Below are 21942 nucleotides of genomic sequence, written 5' to 3' on the forward strand. Positions count from 1 at the left end.
ACCAATCTTGTAAATTTTTCCCAAGTCTCCGTAAACTAATCTCAAATTAGTCTATCTATAGCCTAAAACTTTCAAGAAGATGCATTTTTTATTTTGTTATGATTGAAAACAAACAAGACACTAACAAAAACAAGGAAAACAAACGAAACAAATGATTTCCCTCCCCCACACATAAAATAAGCATTGCCCTCAATAAAAAGACATTACTAATATAGTAGAGATAAGGAAAGAAAGACTCCCTGATCAAGTTGCAGGGTAGTTAGGTGCTTCCAAAGAAAGCTCCTCTATGCTGACATCTTCAATCATTGAACTTTCATGGAATAGCTTCAAGCGCTGTCCATTGACTTTGAAAGTCTTGTTAGTACCTACAATTTTTATTTCTACTACATCATAAGGCAAAATATTAGTAATAACAAAAGGGCCAATCCATTTGGATCGAAGTTTCCCAGCCATAAGCTTAAGGCGGGAGTTAAATAGTAAAACCTGTTGGCCCACAGAAAATTCCTTCCTAGAAATCATTTTATCATGGAAGTTCTTAGTTTTCTCTTTATAAATCCTAGAGATTTCATAAGCCTCTAGTCTAAGCTCTTCCAGCTGTTATAATTGGAGTTTTCTTTTAATACCTGCTTGTTGCATCTCCAAATTATAACTTTTCACCGCCCAATAAGTACGTTGTTCTATCTCAACAGGAAGATGACATGCCTTACCAAAAATAAGTCAATAAGGAGACATCCCAATGGGTGTCTTGAAAGTTGTTCTTTGGGCCCAAAGTGCGTCTTCTAGACGACGACTCCAGTTCTTCGTGTTTGGCTGCACCATTTTCTCTAAAACCTGTTTGATCTCCCTGTTTGAGATCTCAGCTTTCCCATTAGTTTATGGGTGATATGCAGTAGAGACTCTGTGCACAACTCCATACTTCCTGAGCAAAGCTTCCATGGTGCGGTTACAGAAATGAGTGCCTTGGTCACTTATGATAGCTCGTGGTATTCCAAACCTGCAAAAGATATTAGACCTGACAAAATCTGCAACAACTTTAGAATCATTAGTCCTAGTAGGGATAACTTCCACCCACTTTGAAACATAATCAACAGCAAGCAAAATGTAAAGGAAACCAAATGATACAGGAAAGGGACCCATGAAGTCGATTCCCCATACATCAAATACCTCACAGAAAAGCATAGGCTTCTGAGGCATTTCACTTTTGCGAGTGATGTTTGTACCTGCTATCTGGCACTTTTTACAAGTGCGATAAGTCTCATAAGCATCCTTAAAAACAGTTGGCCAATAGAAACCTGAATCAAGGACTTTTCTTGCAGTCCTTTGCGGACCAAAGTGTCCGCCGACTTGAGATGCATGAGAAAATTTCAAAATGGATTCAATCTCATAGTCGGGGACACATCTCCTAATTACTTGATCGCTATCAAACTTCCAAAGATGTGGATCATCCCAAACATAATATTTAGCATCACTCTTGAGTTTGTGAATCTGTGATCTAGATGCACCTATAGGAAAAACACCAACAACAAGAAAATTAACAATGTCAGTAAACCAAGGTGTAATCCCATGCAAAATAAAAAGTTGCTCATCAGGAAAGTCATCCTGAATAGGAATAGGATCTTCATCTTTCTCTATCATGCTCAAGTGTTCAGCCACTAAGTTCTCAGCTCCACTTTTGTCTTTAATCTCTACATTAAATTCTTGGAGCAACAACATCCACCGAATCAATCTCGGTTTTGCATCCGGCTTCTTCAACAAGTACTTTAATGCTGCATGGTCAGTAAAAACAACAACCTTGGAACCTAGCAAATATGATCTGAGTTTATCAAGAGCAAAAACAATAGCTAGCAGTTCTTTTTCAGTGGTAGTGTAATTTGATTGTGCAGAATCTAAAGTTCTAGAAGCATAGTAAACAACATGGTGTAGCACCTCAAATTTGCACCTATCATTGTACACACATTTTCATATTAGGTCATAGCATATCATGGTCCATTGCATAGCATTGCATTGCCTCTTTTGCCTCAAGTGCAAGCCAATCAAGGAATTAGGTCAAACTGGTCAGGAGATCAGTCAGTCAAGCAAGCAAGCACAATTTTCATTGAGCTAAGGCCTCAGGGTTGGTCCAACATGTTCACATGACTTGGAAGTCCATTTGAAGTGTTCAAGTCAAGGGTTGAAGGCTCAGAGGTCATCAGTTCATGCACAGGCAGTCAAAAACCCTAGACAGTCAACAGTCAGTCAAAGCAGTGGATGGTGGCCATTCTTGTGGAATTTGGGCACCATGATCAATAATCAAGAGTTCATATGTCTTGGGACATCATTTGAAGTCAAGCTCTCAAGGAATTAGGGTTTGGAATTCACCAGAATAGGTTCAGTCAGCCAGAAACCCTAAAAGTCAACTGTTGGTCAACTATCCATTTAATCAGTGATTTGATGATTGAATTTGGTTTGAGAGAGCTCATTCATGGCCAAATAGGCCTCATATATCATGTCAAACACTATCATGGAAGAATTTGAAGCCAGATCAGAAATTTCCAAAAATGGAAACTGGACCTGTAACTGAAACTTACCAAAAATGGAAAGTCTTGATCCTCAAACTTACGTCATGATACAAGCTCCAAATGAATTTTTGCCCAATATGAAAGTTGAAGATCTTGTTCTCCCATTTCCAAAAAGTCCAAGAACTCTCAATTCCCATGTGTGGTTGGCAAGTTATAATCGAATCGATTTCAGAAAATCTTGAACTTCAAAAGGCCATATCTCCCAAACCGTTTGGCCAATTTTGGTGGGGTTTTTTCCTACAAGTCACATTTGATCCCCTCTTTCCAAAAATATAAATTTCATGAGCCAAAACCTTGCCAATCAAAATGGCATTTTTTGACTTATTTCATTTAAATGCAAGTTTGACCAATGTTTGACTTTTTGATATAAACATTTTTCTACCATTTGGCCAATTGAAATAGCTCAGAAACGTCATTTAAAACATGTTTGCCAAGTCAAATTATGCAGTACACATGGCCATTCCTTGCTTGCTTGAAAATTGGCAAAGGTACACTTTATCCATACTATCCACCATACCTTGCCTTGTACTCTTAAAACAGAGTTTTTAGAGATCATTTTGCTGTCAATTGGAGCCTCATTTTGCAGCCTAAAACCAACAGAAAAGGCCATGCCAACTTGCTTGGAATTGGGAAGAAAGTACATGTTTTCATTAAATCCATCTCACAAATCCATGAACCATACTTTTACCACAACATAGCAGATTTTTATCCTCATTTTCTGTGAAGGACAAAAGCTAATGGCAGACACACAAACCACATTTTGACAGCAAGGAAATTGGGTTAACTCACTCATCCTAAAAACTGCATTTTTTTTGCTTTTGCATTTTAGAATTTTCTGTCCAAAGCTTCCAAAAGGCACTGAGCCTGGCCCTTGCTATTGCACTATCCATTCATCATTTGGATAACACTGCTAGCAGCCATCCAACAGCAGAAACATGGCTCTCTCATTTGCTCAAAATCACTTTTGGCCATTTTGCTAAAAGCTGTCAAACTACCAAAAAACCTAGCCTTGCACTGTATTTTTTCACCCTCCATTCATCACTTTGGAACCCTGCTAGCACCACCTAACACAGCCAAAAAACCTTGGTGCTCTCTCTCTCAAAAGATCACATTTTGGCCAAGATCATTTTCTGTCCAAAAATCTCCAAAGGAACAAATGCCTGGCCCTGCTTGACACAATATCCAAACCTCATTTCCTGTCATAAAAAAAAACCAGTAGGATCAGCCACACAAAGTCACTTGGCCTAAACAGAAAACTCACCTTGGCATTCTTGCAAAAGGCTGTCAAAAGAACTTCAAAAAGAAAGAAAACCTTGCCATGTTTGTTGCTTCTAACAGCAGGTTTTATACACCATTTTTCTGTCAAGAAAACACTAATAGCAGCCTCACTTTGACAGCAAGAGGCATTGGTTCTCTCACTCTCTAAAAAATCCCATTCTTGCACTTTTCAAAGCCTGTTCCAAAAAATTCCAAAGAACTAAACCCTGGCCATTGCTTTTCACCATCTTTTCATCATGTTGAACCACTAATGGCAGCCAACATTTCACAGCAGAAAGCCTTGGTGCTCTCATGCTCAAAAATCACACTCTTGGCCATTTTCCAAAACAGTCAACAAAACTCCAAATAACCAAGCCTGGCTTTTGTTGATTCATCATCAAGACAACATCATGAGCACATTGCAATCACCTTTTCACACCTGGAAGCACTTGTTCTAGCACTGCATTGACAGCCATTCAGCCATGACAGTCCAAGGTTGAAGCCAAACTAAGCATCCACAAGTCAAAGGACCTTCACCAACCATCATCTGGAGTGTTAAGGGGCAACTGTTTCACTTCAACAACACCAAACAACAACTAAATCTCTACTGTCCATCAAATTTGGTAAAAATTCAATCTCCCTATTTTGTGAAATTAGTGCATGTTTAGTGTAGGTCTTTTGATGCTGATTTCATGGATGGTCTTAGTTTTAAAAATGGTCAGGTAATGGTTGAGTTATGTTGAAATGAACATTGATGATCCAAATTTATTTTGCATATTACTTGATGGATAGCTCGATTTAGTGGAAGTTGTTGTTGGGTTCTTGTTTCTTGTTGTCTACTGATCATTTGTGTATACTTAATTGCAATTTCCGGAAAGATTTTGGTGGGGTCGAATTTGGGAGGGATGAAGATCTTGAAACCCTAGTTCCCAATTGCATTGCCCAGTTTTTCCTCCTTTCACGCGTGCATGGCATGGTTTGTTTCCAACAGCCAATCAAAACATTCCAAATTACTGGCCAAAACGCAGCGCTTAAGTTAGTGGATAGGTTATTTACAAAAATGCCATTCTTGCTTTATTAATTCATTTAATTTCTTCATTTTATTTCACTTTGATATCCAATCTTCCAAAAATCATTGTGCCTTCAATTTTGATCCAAATTTAATGGAATTTTTTGCATCATCTTCATCATGATCCCTAGTTCTTTATCATTATTTTTCCAGAATTTTTGGATGAGTGATTTTTAAATGGCCTTAGGGTTTGTGACATGTGACCAATTTTTGTACACTTTGCCAAAACATTTGTGAAATGATGAGAATGTATCCAATGGCTCCCAAATTTTTTGTGCTCAAACTAGACACATTCATGGTGATTTTGGTGTAGAGTTTGTGAATTTATCATTTGTGGTTTGTGAGTTATGATTTTTTGAATTAGGGTGTGACAATTTGTGTCACACCATTGATGACCAACTTCATGATTTTCATTACCATGCTTCTTGACCTCCAATTGATCCAAAATTTTGCATGAATGTACTCTTGTATATCTCGTTTACATGTGAATTTTCTTGAAATTATTTGTGGCATTTCCTAATTGTTTGGGACTTTCTCCCCTTCTTGGTCATATGTTGACTTTTTGTGACACTTGTTCCCATTTCATTTGTGAAATTCTCATACTTTATTGAATGGACATGAAATTTTACATGAGATAACTAGACATCCTCATCTTTGCCATGGTTTTAGTCCCATTCATTTATCATATGCTATCACTGATTTATGAATTTTCTAAGTTGATGCATGTTTGGTTGACTTCTTTGAACATGTTCAAAATTGCTTTGACTTTCTGATTTTCATTGACTGCCTTCCACCTGTCCAAATGAGATGAAATTTGACATGCTTACCATGCTGTGGATTGTGATTGATCATGATTTATTTGATGATTTTTGGAAATGTTTAGGATTACTTTTGATTCAAGTCTTGCTGTTGACTTCTATGAGCTTCTAAATGCCATGTTTTGATTTCTTTTGTTCATAAAATGATGATGATGATTGATATGAATGTGAACCCAATTGGTTGTGTCTCTTAATGGTTTGAACATGATTTTGGACACTCATCCTTTGCTGTTTTGACTTTTTCATTCTCTTTTGACCCTAGGCTTGTCCTAGTGGTCCTGTTACTCACTTTTGAGCTTGTGTTTTCAGGTTGACCAACAAATGACCAATGAGACTAATTCTTTTTGATTGGGCTTGCCTAAATACCATGACTAACTTGTTTGTTTTGTAGGTAGCTTGGCTCACATGCCTTAAGCTTTGTGCCTTGCACATTCACTTGCTTGTGTTGACTGGTTGATGTCTGTTTCTTTTTTACTTTGTTTGAAGTTGCATACTAACATCTGCTTGACTGTTTCAGGTGCTTTTAGTTGCTTAGTTCCTTGTGAACTTTTTGCTTTGCTTTGCTTGCATAAGCAATTTGCATTGAGGTATGTCTCCTTTTCTTCATGTAGTCTGGAAGACCTGGCCTGTTATTTGGCCAGGCAACTGTCTGAAGCCCTCCTTAAGAGGCAATGTTTGTGGATGTTTAATTTTGTCCTTGCATAGAGTCAAAGTCCTCCTAAGTGAAGAGGCAATTGGTGGAAGGTAGGGATATGCAATCTATCCCCCACTATTCAGTGTGTCATCTGCTTTGCTCACACCACTGTGTTGATGCATTGCAGATACAAACCCAAGATCTTGTACAATTGTACAGTTGAGTCAGTCTTAAATGTGTAGAAGGGTTCCCACTTTCTGGACCCACACATTCTTGTCTTGAGCCCTCCCAGGCCAGGGATAAGAGCTGTGAAGTCTTACCTTCACTCACCTTTCATCTGCTTCACCTTAGCCCCTCAATGGCAAGGTTAAGAGCACATTCACCCAGTTCCAGAGGTTTGTTTGTTGAGGTTGATATGACCCCTCGACTAAAACCTAACCCTTGTTTGAGCCACTTGCTTGTGTATAGCGTGTGCTATCTGTGCTTGTAGGTTTGTTTGACTTGCTTCTTGTGCAAGTTAGGTTTGTTTGACTTGCTTCCTGTGCAAGTTAGGATTGTTTAGACTTGCTTCCTGTGCAAGTTAGGTTTTGCTTGGCTTGCTTCCTGTGCAAGTTAAGTGTGTGTGTGGCTTGCTTCCTGCGCAAGTCATGTCTAGGATAGGCTGGCTCCCTGTGCCAGTTAGCTAGAAACCTTAACTTAGGGATGATTTTGCATGATAACATCTAGGCTCGAGTCGTAGTCTCCCTAGTTGTGTCTCCCTCTGTTATCTGGTTAGGCTAGGTCCTTTATCCCTCTGTAGGGGAACTACATCGCCTTGATCTTCATACCAGATGAAGTATGTAGGCAGGAGATTGAGCTGATCTCTCCGGGCGCCCTTTTTCTTTTTTGTGTGTGTTGTTTGACAGTTACTAGGCTCGAGTGCCTGACTCCTTAGCAATTTGTTGTCTGTCTGTTTGAGTGTGTGCTTGACAGTTATAGGCTCGAGTCCCCGACTCCCTATTAACTTGTTGTGTTGTTGTGTGCTTGGAAGCTGATGTAAGTCCATCGAGTGGCATTTGGGTTCCAGTGTGGGTTTGTCGGTTCGGATGCTGATGTAAGTCCAGTGATTGGCATTCAGGCTCCACGTTTGCCTCTCTGTGTGTGTTTTGGTTCGGATGCTGATGTAAGTCCAGTGATTGGCATTCAGGCTCCACGTTTGCCTTTGCCTGTGTTTGTTTGTGTGTGTGTCAGCCGAGCTACGAATGCTCTGATTCTTCTCTCGTCCGAGAAGATACGTATGCATAGGATGCGATATCCTAGCGAGCATGTGTCGTTTCCCCAGTCTGAACTACTTCGACTCTGATGTCTATGCCTGATAGACTAAGTAGGCCCAGGATGCGACATCCTGCCGAGTCAGTTTCAGACAGTTTCTTGTGTCTCTTTCAGCCAGTGTGTGTGTGTTTGAGCAGTGTTTAGCAACCATTTATTCCTTCCTTTTGCGCGTGGATCCCGTAGAGTACTACGGATGCGTAGGGGTGCTAATACCTTCCCTTCGCATAACCGACTCCCGAACCCATTCTCTTTGGTCGCGAGACCATGTCTTTTTCCAGGTTTACTCTGAGCGTTTCCTTTCCCTCTTTTGGGATAAATAACGCACGGTGGCGGCTCTGTTGTTCTTGTTTTCCCGCCGGTTTTTCGCGTGATGCGACAGCTGGCGACTCCACTGGGGAGATAGAGAAGTTGACCTATGCTGGTCCATCTTCCCTGAGCGAGTCTCTCCTAGCGCTCTCTAGGTTAGGGTTTTGGTTGCTTTGTGCTGTTTTTTTTTTATTGCATTCATTGTATATATGTGCATTTATTGCTTGCATTTATTATTTGCATTAATGTTTGCATTTCATTCATATTCATCTGCTGTGCTATCTGTGCTTGTAGGTTTGTTTGACTTGCTTCCTGTGCAAGTTAGGTTTGTTTGACTTGCTTCCTGTGCAAGTTAGGATTGTTTAGACTTGTTTCCTGTGCAAGTTAGGTTTTGCTTGGCTTGCTTCCTGTGCAAGTTAAGTGTGTGTGTGGCTTGCTTCCTGCGCAAGTCATGTCTAGGATAGGCTGGCTCCCTGTGCCAGTTAGCTAGAAACCTTAACTTAGGGATGATTTTGCATGATAACATCTAGGCTCGAGTCGTAGTCTCCCTAGTTGTGTCTCCCTCTGTTATCTGGTTAGGCTAGGTCCTTTATCCCTCTGTAGGGGAACTACATCGCCCTGATCTTCATACCAGATGAAGTATGTAGGCAGGAGATTGAGCTGATCTCTCCGGGCGCCCTTTTTCTTTTTTGTGTGTGTTGTTTGACAGTTGCTAGGCTCGAGTGCCTGACTCCTTAGCAATTTGTTGTCTGTCTGTTTGAGTGTGTGCTTGACAGTTATAGGCTCGAGTCCCCGACTCCCTATTAACTTGTTGTGTTGTTGTGTGCTTGGAAGCTGATGTAAGTCCATCGAGTGGCATTTGGGTTCCAGTGTGGGTTTGTCGGTTCGGATGCTGATGTAAGTCCAGTGATTGGCATTCAGGCTCCACGTTTGCCTCTCTGTGTGTGTTTTGGTTCGGATGCTGATGTAAGTCCAGTGATTGGCATTCAGGCTCCACGTTTGCCTTTGCCTGTGTTTGTTTGTGTGTGTGTCAGCCGAGCTACGAATGCTCTGATTCTTCTCTCGTCCGAGAAGATACGTATGCATAGGATGCGATATCCTAGCGAGCATGTGTCGTTTCCCCATTCCGAACTACTTCGACTCTGATGTCTATGCCTGATAGACTAAGTAGGCCCAGGATGCGACATCCTGCCGAGTCAGTTTCAGACAGTTTCTTGTGTCTCTTTCAGCCAGTGTGTGTGTGTTTGAGCAGTGTTTAGCAACCATTTATTCCTTCCTTTTGCGCGTGGATCCCGTAGAGTACTACGGATGCGTAGGGGTGCTAATACCTTCCCTTCGCATAACCGACTCCCGAACCCATTCTCTTTGGTCGCGAGACCATGTCTTTTTCCAGGTTTACTCTGAGCGTTTCCTTTCCCTCTTTTGGGATAAATAATGCACGGTGGCGGCTCTGTTGTTCTTGTTTTCCCGCCGGTTTTTCGCGTGATGCGACAGCTGGCGACTCTGCTGGGGAGATAGAGAAGTTGACCTATGCTGGTCCATCTTCCCTGAGCGAGTCTCTCCTAGCGCTCTCTAGGTTAGGGTTTTGGTTGCTTTGTGCTGTTTTTTTTTATTGCATTCATTGTATATATGTGCATTTATTGCTTGCATTTATTATTTGCATTAATGTTTGCATTTCATTCATATTCATCTGCTATGCTGTCTGTGTTTCTCTGTTTGGGGGTGGGAGTTACTTGAGGTAAAAGGCCCAATACCCAGGCTATGAGTGAAATCTAGGAAACCTAGGAATAGAGTGATTCATGGGAAGCGGGTGGTATGGCGCCACTTAGCGGAACATTGATATCACGAGCAGTTCAGACCCTGGTGGGATATTGTCGTTACATACTTCAGGTGTGTATATGATGGTATTCTGCGAAAGGTTATTTATGTTGCGTTTCTCTTCGACTTTACCCTGGCCTAGATAACACCCGTGAGTGGGGAGGGTTTGATCATTACAGGTACAGTTGCTGATTGGTTGGTGTTTTGTTGGTGACTCTTGGTACTGATGGTGACTGTGAATTATGGGGCATTTATTTCTGGGACGCCAGAGTTCTGTCCGTGGTTTATCAGCGGGTTCCGTTTATTTCGGATCCCCGGGCTGAGCTGAGAGTACTTGTTCAGAGGACCCGTTTGTCACCCATTCAGTGGTTGTTCCTGTAAAGATAAGTGATATAATCTCCGGTTCCGTTTATTTCGGAACCCCCCAAGTTGGATTTATGGTGACTTGATCCCACAGATTGACTGATTCAGAAAAGCAGAGGGTCTACAGTTGACTTGGTGGCACAAGGGCCTGCATTCATGCATTTGCATCATATCATCTCGCATTCATCTGCATTCAACTCATGTCTGTCCGTACTCAGGGTCCATTATTTTTAAATAAAAACCCCGGTTGAGAGACATCCAGATGTCAAAATGTTGTTGATTAAATTTTATCTGTCTCAATGAAACCAGAAAAAAAAGAGGACTGAATGTTCCTAGTATGGACAGACATTGCATGTGTGAGTCATACTAACCCATTTGCTGTTTTGTAGGTTTCAGTATTCAACCAGGTGCGCATAGCTCGTCTGTTCAGATAACCTGCTGAGGGTCAACAAATCCAAGCTGATGGATCTTTTCAACGCCGATATCCTTGAACTGAAAGGGATGATGAGGGAGTTGTTCAGTGTTATGCAAGGACTTGCCTTGGGACAGAAAGCCATGTTTGAAAGATTGGAAAGGATCGAGAAATGGCTGATAGTGGAGAAAGTCCAGGGGAAGGCTCCGTCCTCCGAAGTGAACAAACCTTCTGGTACTGTAGCAGAGAAACCCTCCGACAGTGGCCCATTCAAGAAGAAGGTTGAGCCAGTTGGTGTGCCCGCAAAGAAAGAACGTAGCAAAGATCGTTATCATCCTTATGCTGCCACTGTATCCATTCCTGTCAGCAAATCCCCTGTTCAACAGCAACAACTGCCACCTCAACAGAAGACACCGAAAGCTGAAAGCCAGGTGAAGAAGAAGAAAGAGGATCGTCAGTTTGAGGAACCACCCGTGACTTACGCCCTTCTGTTCCAAAGGTTGATGAATCTTGCTTTAGTACGGCCAAGGATATTGATTCCCATAGAACGGCAGAAGAGGCCACCAAACTATGATGAGAATGCCAAGTGCGAGTTTCACTCTGGGGCACCCGGACACAACATTGAGGGCTGTAGAGCTTTTAAGCATGTCGTCCAGGACATGGTGGACTCCGAGACCATTAACTTGGCCCAGATTATGAAGGGGGATGTCAACCCTGCGCCCAGAAGGGGTCCTGTAAAAGTCAAGATGGTGAAGAAGGCCAAGAAAGGATTGGAGATGACTGAGGAGGATCAGCTAAAGGTTCCAATGGCTGTGGTCCCAAAACCTCTGGAGCAGGATGGAGTTTTCCCTGTTAGTGATAATTCTTGTGCGATCGTCACCATAGAGGGAAGTGTATTGATGAAAGACACGACCCAGAAGATGAAGGAAGTAGAAATGGACGATGTAAGGTGTGGAGCACCCCGTCTGGCAGTTGAAACCGTCCAGGTAGAGAAGGCCCTTGTTGCTGAGAAAGAGAAGAAGTTGTCCATTTCTTCTTATAAACAAGCTCTGGAGGTGGTGAAGAACAAAGAAGCCCAAGGCTGGGGAAGGATCATTGACATCGTGGTAAAAGCAGACATGTTTGGGGTCGGTTATCAGCCGGGTCAAGAGTCGTCTAGACCAAATAGAGGATGTCGCCCACCATACACCTTCGTCAGTGCAGGGATGTTGGATCCTGGTCATGCCCGTTCAGTGGGTGAAGATGTTGACAGCAACCGCGAGCTTGAGGCGTGGATAAAGTCGTGCGTACCAGGCAACTGGAAGGCCTCCAAAAGCATCACTGTCACTCATCCAGGAGTGTAGTATTTCTGTGTTTTAATCTTGTTTGCATGAAAGCCGTACGTTTTGCCCGAAGCGTACTGGTCCATTGTAAGGGCCACCTCATGTGTTTCATTTTGCAACATTTTGCATCAGTAATAAATGGATGTTTTTTGTAATTAAAAGCGGCGTTCCCTGTTTTTCACTTTTTGCAGTTTTTTAAAAAAAATAAAAATAAAAATGGCAATGTTTTTATTCTCTTTCCTTTCGATTCATTTGGTTCCGACCTTAAAAGTGATTCTCCTGAGCTCATCGATAACAATTTGGTTACACCTCTATATGACTTCGACAATCCAAGCTATCATGCCGAAGAAGGAGGCGCAGAAGATCGTGATCAGCTGGAATTAGCCAGGTTGTTGAAACAAGAGGAGAAGGTGATTCAACCGCGCAAGAAGCGAGTCAAGTTTGTCATCCCAGGTACCGCCAAGGTCAGAAGGGAAAGTGAAAGTTGAGGCCGCTTCAGAGGCAAGTCGAGAACAGAATGGTAGCCCTGTTAGAAGAGCAGGTTGATACGTAGGCCTGATTGCATCTAAATACACCAGGGCGGAATACCAATGTTATGGGGCACGAGCTACCCTTAAGAGAAGACTGTCCTCCAGTGAAGCGGAAACTGGTGCTGAAAGATGAGAAGGTGTATGGACCACCAAGATGTGAATAGAGCTAATTTGAAGGATGAATTCCCGGTACTTCACAATGAGGTACTGGTTGATTATATGGCTCAGGTCTCAGTGTTTATCTTCATGGATGGCTTCTTGGCCAAGACCAGATTGAATTGTTGCCAGAAGATATGAAGTAAACCAGGTCCATCACACAAGGGGCACCTTCTTGTTCTAAGTTAATGTCGTTCCGTCACATGAGGCCGGTGCCACGTATCAGAGATCTACGGTGACTTTGTTTCATGAGATGACTCATCGTGAAAGCAAAAGCCATGTTGATGACATGATGGCAAAGTCCCAAGCAGAACAGGGGCATCCGGTAGACTTGGGGCAAGTTGTTTGACCAGTTGAGATAACTCATACTTTTAAGTCTGAATCAGTGCACTTATGGAGTGTTGTCCATCAAGCTACCGAGGATTGTTGTGAGCGAATCAGAGGAATCGAGGTCGATCATGCTAAAAAAAAAAAAAAAAAAAAAAAAAAAAAAAAAAAAGGGTAAGTTGTAGGAACCTCTGATTCCGATACCTCAGTGAAAGAAATAACTGTTAATCCGGTACTTGATAACCCTCGAGGGGTCTACGAGGTGCGTGTTGAGTCAGCATGACTAGTCTTGTCGAAAAGAGTATGCAATTTACCTAAGCAAAAAGTTTATCGACTGTGAAACAATACACTCACTGTTCGAAAAAACTTGATGTACTTTGGCATAGGCTGCTCGCCGACTGAGACAGTGTATGCTGATTCATACCACTTTGTGGATGTCCAAAATGGATCTGATCAGAGATGTGTTTGAAGAAGCTAGTGCCAACCCATGGAAAGGTTATCAACCAAGGAAGTTTGAGGTCCCTGATGAGGACATCTCAAGGTACTCAAATCGAAAGATTGAGAGTGACTGATCCCGGAGGAGGGGTCTGACCCCGAATCCGAACGGATTCCGATGTCTGAGGGGGAAGGAGATGAGGTGAATAAGGTAATGCTTCCCGGATCACAGTTGGTTGCACCAACAATGGTGGCTGAACATAAAGTCTGTATCCTGGATATTGAACCTAGGGATGTGCATCTACCTGGGGCAGTGTCTCCCTCACAGATGTGTGAGAAATCAGAGAAGACTGAATGGATAAAGACTCGGAATGACACGTTGAGCCCAGCTGAAGGAAAGGGCTGACAGTTACCTGGCATGGGGCAGTTGTACCCAGTGAACGAAGCATGTTGTTAACCAAGGAGCGTGACCTCGCGCGTACCACGTGGAAGAATTGGTTGAAAAGGATCCTTCCTCCTCAAGACGATTGTGGGGCAAATGGACAAACAGTTATGAATGTCCATTTGTGGTCAAGAAGGTTTCCCATCTGACAGAACCTTGTAAGTTGACGACCATGGATGACGACGATTTTTCATCCCCTGTGAATGCGGACGCAGTTAGAAAATACTTCATGAAAGAAACCCGCTGGACAAAAAAAAAGAATAAAGAGTCCAGGCAAAAAATGGGCATCCCGGCGAACCAAGAAAAAGAGAAAGGTTCGGGCAAAAGTTAGGGATAAAAATAAAAGAAAAGAACTGTACACCCGGCAAGTTGAAAACCCGCAAGGGCGACTTGGGCAAAAAAGGGTATCCCGGTGGACTGAAACCCAAAAGGGCGGTCCAGGCAAAAGAGGGAATAAAACGAACAACTGCGTCTAGCATGATCATTTGTGCTCACGATAACTTGGATAATCTCCGACAGAGACCGATCGGAAGCGTCTTGTTCAGAAGACAGAAGGTGCGGAAAGTCCTGGGGACATATGAGGTGTAACTAAGTTGGAACCCGATGAGATCACGGTTTCACGTTGCCATTAGGATAGATTTTTCCTTTTGTGTGCAATCACCTCTTTCCAGGGTTTGCTTCCTGTGTGTTGCTCGATTGTGAGCCATCTTTTATTCCAGTAAAATAAAGCGTGTGTTCAGTCAAATAATTTTGTTTTGTTGTCATTACCGTTTTGATTACGAAAACATCCGTTTATTTTGATAAGAATATTTGCATTTTGAAACATAGAGGTCTCTTCCAATGCATGCTTGTGTGATTGAAATCTGGAAATCTTACTTGGAAGTCTGAGTGACCTAAGTGTTGAAATGTCAGAACACCTGGGGCATACCTGGGGCACGTTTTTATCTGACGATCTCTTGTGCAGAGCCTGATTAGGGGCAACGGATAGTTGAGCGGTGAAAAGACGATGAAAGTTACGACGACGATCCTGGAAAATTAATCAAGAAGACTCTTCAAAGTCTGATGATTGGAAAGTATGTATGAATCCCAAGAGTTCAACCTCCGTGAAGTACGGACGAGTTGGGAATACAAGATGATGGAGCAGAAAAGTCCAGAAGAGTCTGGGAGTTCTTAAAAGTGGAAAGTTAACACTATGGGTGGATGATGGATACCAGTGTTCGACGAGTCGACCGACACCCCCGTCAAACAGGCTGTATCTCCCCAGAGGATTAAGAGTGTGATCTCCCTGGCAGATTCGAGATCGTTGTCTCCTTAGCAAGCCTGAAGGTTGTCACGTCCCCAGCCCAAGCCAATATTGAAGCTATCAGAATTATTTTCCCCTGCAGAGATACCTGTGGACAGTACCTTCTTTCCCCAGCAGATCTAAGGATTGCTTCTCCCCAGCAGGCCTATGCTTGCAGATTTCCCCAGTTGAGAATCCCCGCTGAGCGCCTGACAGTTATTTTCCTCGGGAGCACCCCAGTGGAGTTTATCTGTAGACCGTTGGTGTGTCCCCCAACAATCGGTTTTGTGATGCTATCATCTCCAGTATGGCTGTGAGTGCTTATCCCAAACAGGTTTGTGGGAATTCATCTCCAGTATGATATGACGTGCTATCATCCTCGACAGAGTTGTTACTCTCGCCACTATGGTTGTTCTCTCCACTAAGGATGGTTCTCCTCAGCAGAATGGTGTGGTTTTCCTCAGCAAGTTCCCCGAGTGGAGCGGGTCTCATGAAATACATCTCCAGCAGTGATTCTCCTACATATGGATTGGTTGGGTCGTCCCTAGTGGAGTAGCATTTATTTCTCCAGCAGAGTTCATCCTACCAGTGGATTGGACGGGTTTCTGTAATAGACTGATATCTGTATCCCCAGCGGAGTTGTGACTGTTTTCCAAGTCTGAAGTTGTCTTCACAGCAGAGGTTGTGTTGATGGTTTTTCCCCAGCAAGGTTTGTCTTTCCCCAGCAGAATGGAAGTTGACCTGGTTATAGGATCCCCAGCACAAGTTCCTGGAGTTCCCCGATGTTGTCTCTGAAGGAGACGTGTGTTTATACATTCATCATTTAGATAAGCATAGCATATCGCATCATTAGTGCATAGCATTTCCATGATCATGGGGCATTGTGTAAAACAAGAAAAAACTCATGCATCAACATAGCAAGCATATCCATTAGCCCTAGGCCGTGATGACCAACCGAGATTGGGTTGTTGGAAAGAGTTTAGCATCGCGCCATTGGATCGGCTTCAGAATTGGGTTCATCAGCATGGTTGAGAGGTTGGTGTTTTCCCAACAAGTGATTCCTCGGTCAAGTGGGTATCCCCAGCAGTGTTACTCCCAAATTGTTAGCGTCTTGCCAGCTTGGGTCTTTTTCCTTAAGCAGATATGGGTGTGTCCGATCTCTCCATGTAGAGTCTACCCCTTAAGCATAAAGTGTCAATCTTTTCCTGCCATTTCCCCACTGAGATACATCCTCGTGGATGACGGTTGCTTCCGTTCCCTCCCTAATGGGATGGGTTTTCCCTATTGAGTTCTTTCCTCATTAGGATGAGTCTTGATTCAGTCTGCCTTTTGGATCGATCCTAAATTGGCTTCTTGTTAACTGTCTCTTGTGCTGCCCTGGGGCATGAATGAATAGTGGCTCACCAACCGGCACTCATTCATTTCATCCTCAGCGGAATTCATGGGCCTCTACCACCAAACTGGTAGTTGTAAGTCCTATCTTTGTGGTTTTCTACCCACTAGCTGGTAGTTGTAAAATCCCACTTTCCTCCCCTTGTTGGAGTTAACCCTTTGTGTTCATCCTATGCATGACTGGTTACTTTTCTGTGGTTTTCTACCTACTAACCGGTAGATGCAATCCCCTCTTTGCAGTTATCAGTATCCGGTTTGCGGTATTGATATTCTTTTCCCCTCTGGATACTTGCCTTGATCAAGCAGTATTGTCCCCAGTGGGTCTTCCCCTTCTTTTTGGATACTTGCTCCGAATAAGCAGCTTTATCCCCTTTTGATTGGTCATCTTTTGCATACCTAGTTTGGTACCCAGATGCCTGTCTTTTCGGTCGATTTATTCATTTAACAACCTACAACCCGGTTATGGATAATCTCCCATGCGAGTGTATTATCTACGTTTTGACGGCTATAGATAATATACTTATGTTTTTCCGGTATTCAGACCGAAGGAGTTTCCGACGATCAGGTCGATGTACTCATGGCACTCAGGCCAATTTTCCGGTATTCAGACCGAAGGAGTTTCCGACGATCAGGTCGATGTACTCATGGCACTCAGGCCAATTTTCCGGTATTCAGACCGAAGTGGCGTTCAGGCCAATCCGATTTTCAAGTCGAAGTAGAGTTTCCTCCTCTCCGTTGGTGTCGATAAACGTCGAGTTTTTCCCAATCATCCGTTGATGATTTGGTTGTGTTCACTCTCCCCAGTAGGGTTTACTCCTCTCCGTTGGTGTCGATAAACGTCGAGTTTTTCCTAGTCATCCGGTGATGTCTAGTTGTGCCCTCCCCATGTGGACTTACCTCTCCGTTGGTTTCGATAAACGACGAGTTTTTCCCATTCGTCCGTTGACGTCTGGTTGTGTTTCTCTTATTCCCATTCATTAGTAAATGTCTGGTCAATCTTTTTGGTGTCTGTAAACATCATCTTTCGATGTCTGTAAACGTCGAGTATTCCCATTCATCAGTAAATGTCTGGTCAATCTTTTTGGTGTCTGTAAACATCATCTTTCGATGTCTGTAAACGTCAAGTTTTCTTCCATTCATCCGTCGATGTCTGGTCGAGTTTTCCCATTCATCAGCATATGTTTGGTTACCTCTCCGTTGGTTTCGATAAACGTCGAGTTTTTCCTGGTCGTCCCCAGTTGGTTGCCTCTTCGTTGGTCTTGGTAAACGTTGAGTTTTTCCTAGTTGTCCGTTGGCATCTAGTTGTGATTTCTTTCCCCCATTCATCGTCGTTGCGATGTCTGGATGTGGCTGTACCCTTTAAAAACAAAACCAAAAAATATATACCCAGTAATAAATATCAAATCCCAGTGGACGTTTCCATTGGTGGATCCCGGTATTGTGCAAATTCTACGGTTTTTGGTATTCAATCCCTGTTTACCCTGAAAGTCTGACAGCCGTTGCTCTCATCCATTCGGGTTCCCAGCTGATTGAATAGGGGCAGCTGTAGCACCTCAAATTTGCACCTATCATTGTACACACATTTTCATATTAGGTCATAGCATATCATGGTCCATTGCATAGCATTGCATTGCCTCTTTTGCCTCAAGTGCAAGCCAATCAAGGAATTAGGTCAAACTGGTCAGGAGATCAGTCAGTCAAGCAAGCAAGCACAATTTTCATTGAGCTAAGGCCTCAGGGTTGGTCCAACATGTTCACATGACTTGGAAGTCCATTTGAAGTGTTCAAGTCAAGGGTTGAAGGCTCAGAGGTCATCAGTTCATGCACAGGCAGTCAAAAACCCTAGACAGTCAACAGTCAGTCAAAGCAGTGGATGGTGGCCATTCTTGTGGAATTTGGGCACCATGATCAATAATCAAGAGTTTATATGTCTTGGGACATCATTTGAAGTCAAGCTCTCAAGGAATTAGGGTTTGGAATTCACCAGAATAGGTTCAGTCAGCCAGAAACCCTAAAAGTCAACTGTTGGTCAACTGTCCATTTAATCAGTGATTTGATGATTGAATTTGGTTTGAGAGAGCTCATTCATGGCCAAATAGGCCTCATATATCATGTCAAACACTATCATGGAAGAATTTGAAGCCAGATCAGAAATTTCCAAAAATGGAAACTGGACCTGTAACTGAAACTTACCAAAAATGGAAAGTCTTGATCCTCAAACTTACATCATGATACAAGCTCCAAATGAATTTTTGCCCAACATGAAAGTTGAAGATCTTGTTCTCCCATTTCCAAAAAGTCCAAGAACTCTCAATTCCCATGTGTGGTTGGCAAGTTATGATCGAATCGATTTCAGAAAATCTTGAACTTCAAAAGGCCATATCTCCCAAACCGTTTGGCCAATTTTGGTGGGGTTTTTTCCTACAAGTCACATTTGATCCCCTCTTTCCAAAAATATAAATTTCATGAGCCAAAACCTTGCCAATCAAAATGGCATTTTTTGACTTATTTCATTTAAATGCAAGTTTGACCAATGTTTGACTTTTTGATATAAACATTTTTCTACCATTTGGCCAATTGAAATAGCTCAGAAACGTCATTTAAAACATGTTTGCCAAGTCAAATTATGCAGTACACATGGCCATTCCTTGCTTGCTTGAAAATTGGCAAAGGTACACTTTATCCATACTATCCACCATACCTTGCCTTGTACTCTTAAAACAGAGTTTTTAGAGATCATTTTGCTGTCAATTGGAGCCTCATTTTGCAGCCTAAAACCAACAGAAAAGGCCATGCCAACTTGCTTGGAATTGGGAAGAAAGTACATGTTTTCATTAAATCCATCTCACAAATCCATGAACCATACTTTTACCACAACATAGCAGATTTTTATCCTCATTTTCTGTGAAGGACAAAAGCTAATGGCAGACACACAAACCACATTTTGACAGCAAGGAAATTGGGTTAACTCACTCATCCTAAAAACTGCATTTTTTTTGCTTTTGCATTTTAGAATTTTCTGTCCAAAGCTTCCAAAAGGCACTGAGCCTGGCCCTTGCTATTGCACTATCCATTCATCATTTGGATAACACTGCTAGCAGCCATCCAACAGCAGAAACATGGCTCTCTCATTTGCTCAAAATCACTTTTGGCCATTTTGCTAAAAGCTGTCAAACTACCAAAAAACCTAGCCTTGCACTGTATTTTTTCACCCTCCATTCATCACTTTGGAACCCTGCTAGCACCACCTAACACAGCCAAAAAACCTTGGTGCTCTCTCTCTCAAAAGATCACATTTTGGCCAAGATCATTTTCTGTCCAAAAATCTCCAAAGGAACAAATGCCTGGCCCTGCTTGACACAATATCCAAACCTCATTTCCTGTCATAAAAAAAAACCAGTAGGATCAGCCACACAAAGTCACTTGGCCTAAACAGAAAACTCACCTTGGCATTCTTGCAAAAGGCTGTCAAAAGAACTTCAAAAAGAAAGAAAACCTTGCCATGTTTGTTGCTTCTAACAGCAGGTTTTATACACCATTTTTCTGTCAAGAAAACACTAATAGCAGCCTCACTTTGACAGCAAGAGGCATTGGTTCTCTCACTCTCTAAAAAATCCCATTCTTGCACTTTTCAAAGCCTGTTCCAAAAAATTCCAAAGAACTAAACCCTGGCCATTGCTTTTCACCATCTTTTCATCATGTTGAACCACTAATGGCAGCCAACATTTCACAGCAGAAAGCCTTGGTGCTCTCATGCTCAAAAATCACACTCTTGGCCATTTTCCAAAACAGTCAACAAAACTCCAAATAACCAAGCCTGGCTTTTGTTGATTCATCATCAAGACAACATCATGAGCACATTGCAATCACCTTTTCACACCTGGAAGCACTTGTTCTAGCACTGCATTGACAGCCATTCATCCATGACAGTCCAAGGTTGAAGCCAAACTAAGCATCCACAAGTCAAAGGACCTTCACCAACCATCATCTGGAGTGTTAAGGGGCAACTGTTTCACTTCAACAACACCAAACAACAACTAAATCTCTACTGTCCATCAAATTTGGTAAAAATTCAATCTCCCTATTTTGTGAAATTAGTGCATGTTTAGTGTAGGTCTTTTGATGCTGATTTCATGGATGGTCTTAGTTTTAAAAATGGTCAGGTAATGGTTGAGTTATGTTGAAATGAACATTGATGATCCAAATTTATTTTGCATATTACTTGATGGATAGCTCGATTTAGTGGAAGTTGCTGTTGGGTTCTTGTTTCTTGTTGTCTACTGATCATTTGTGTATACTTAATTGCAATTTCTGGAAAGATTTTGGTGGGGTCGAATTTGGGAGGGATGAAGATCTTGAAACCCTAGTTCCCAATTGCATTGCCCAGTTTTTCCTCCTTTCACGCGTGCATGGCATGGTTTGTTTCCAACAGCCAATCAAAACATTCCAAATTACTGGCCAAAACGCAGCGCTTAAGTTAGTGGATAGGTTATTTACAAAAATGCCATTCTTGCTTTATTAATTCATTTAATTTCTTCATTTTATTTCACTTTGATATCCAATCTTCCAAAAATCATTGTGCCTTCAATTTTGATCCAAATTTAATGGGATTTTTTGCATCATCTTCATCATGATCCCTAGTTCTTTATCATTATTTTTCCAGAATTTTTGGATGAGTGATTTTTAAATGGCCTTAGGGTTTGTGACATGTGACCAATTTTTGTACACTTTGCCAAAACATTTGTGAAATGATGAGAATGTATCCAATGGCTCCCAAATTTTTTGTGCTCAAACTAGACACATTCATGGTGATTTTGGTGTAGAGTTTGTGAATTTATCATTTGTGGTTTGTGAGTTATGATTTTTTGAATTAGGGTGTGACAATTTGTGTCACACCATTGATGACCAACTTCATGATTTTCATTACCATGCTTCTTGACCTCCAATTGATCCAAAATTTTGCATGAATGTACTCTTGTATGTCTAGTTTACATGTGAATTTTCTTGAAATTATTTGTGGCATTTCCTAATTGTTTGGGACTTTCTCCCCTGCTTGGTCATATGTTGACTTTTTGTGACACTTGTTCCCATTTCATTTGTGAAATTCTCATACTTTATTGAATGGACATGAAATTTTACATGAGATAACTAGACATCCTCATATTTGCCATGGTTTTAGTCCCATTCATTTATCATATGCTATCACTGATTTATGAATTTTCTAAGTTGATGCATGTTTGGTTGACTTCTTTGAACATGTTCAAAATTGCTTTGACTTTCTGATTTTCATTGACTGCCTTCCACTTGTCCAAATGAGATGAAATTTGACATGCTTACCATGCTGTGGATTGTGATTGATCATGATTTATTTGATGATTTTTGGAAATGTTTAGGATTGCTTTTGATTCAAGTCTTGCTGTTGACTTCTATGAGCTTCTAAATGCCATGTTTTGATTTCTTTTGTTCATAAAATGATGATGATGATTGATATGAATGTGAACCCAATTGGT

This window comes from Lathyrus oleraceus, chromosome 6 (assembly GCF_024323335.1).
Source record: "Lathyrus oleraceus cultivar Zhongwan6 chromosome 6, CAAS_Psat_ZW6_1.0, whole genome shotgun sequence".
Classification (NCBI taxonomy): Eukaryota; Viridiplantae; Streptophyta; class Magnoliopsida; order Fabales; family Fabaceae; genus Lathyrus; species Lathyrus oleraceus.